Below are 542 nucleotides of genomic sequence, written 5' to 3' on the forward strand. Positions count from 1 at the left end.
GTGTCGCCATCATCTTCTGTTCCAGGAGGATTTGCTCTGTTTCTGTTCTCCATCAGCACTTGATCACCAAGTTAGCAGTCCAAGCCTTGGCTTGTCTTCTCCCAGCATCTCACAAACGGCTTCTGCGGTTGCTGATCCGCTCATGATCGATGCCGCCTGCACCCTTCCCGTCACAGGTAATAACCACTTTGTGACCCCTTTCAAAGACGCTTTGTTTTTTGTCTCTCACACACTCATCCTACCTGCACACACACACAGTCCACTGTCACAAACATGCACACGTCTCCTGTGGGCAAATCAGGGCTGTGAGTCAGCTATTGGAAATGTGGCAACGAAGGCGAAGCACTTGATATGCAGGCATCTGCTTTGTGGCTTATCTCCACTGCTCAACTGTGCACAGCAATTGCTGCTTGGCTGGCCCAGTGAAAAGACCCCCCCCACCCTTCTCCCCCTCCTCCTCTGCCAACACTCCACCACACCAAACCCCTTCTTGTTCTTGTACTCATCATTTTCTCTCTGCTTTGCTTTGCTGCCTGCTTGGA

Source organism: Dunckerocampus dactyliophorus, chromosome 21, assembly GCF_027744805.1.
Source record: "Dunckerocampus dactyliophorus isolate RoL2022-P2 chromosome 21, RoL_Ddac_1.1, whole genome shotgun sequence".
NCBI lineage: Eukaryota > Metazoa > Chordata > Actinopteri > Syngnathiformes > Syngnathidae > Dunckerocampus > Dunckerocampus dactyliophorus.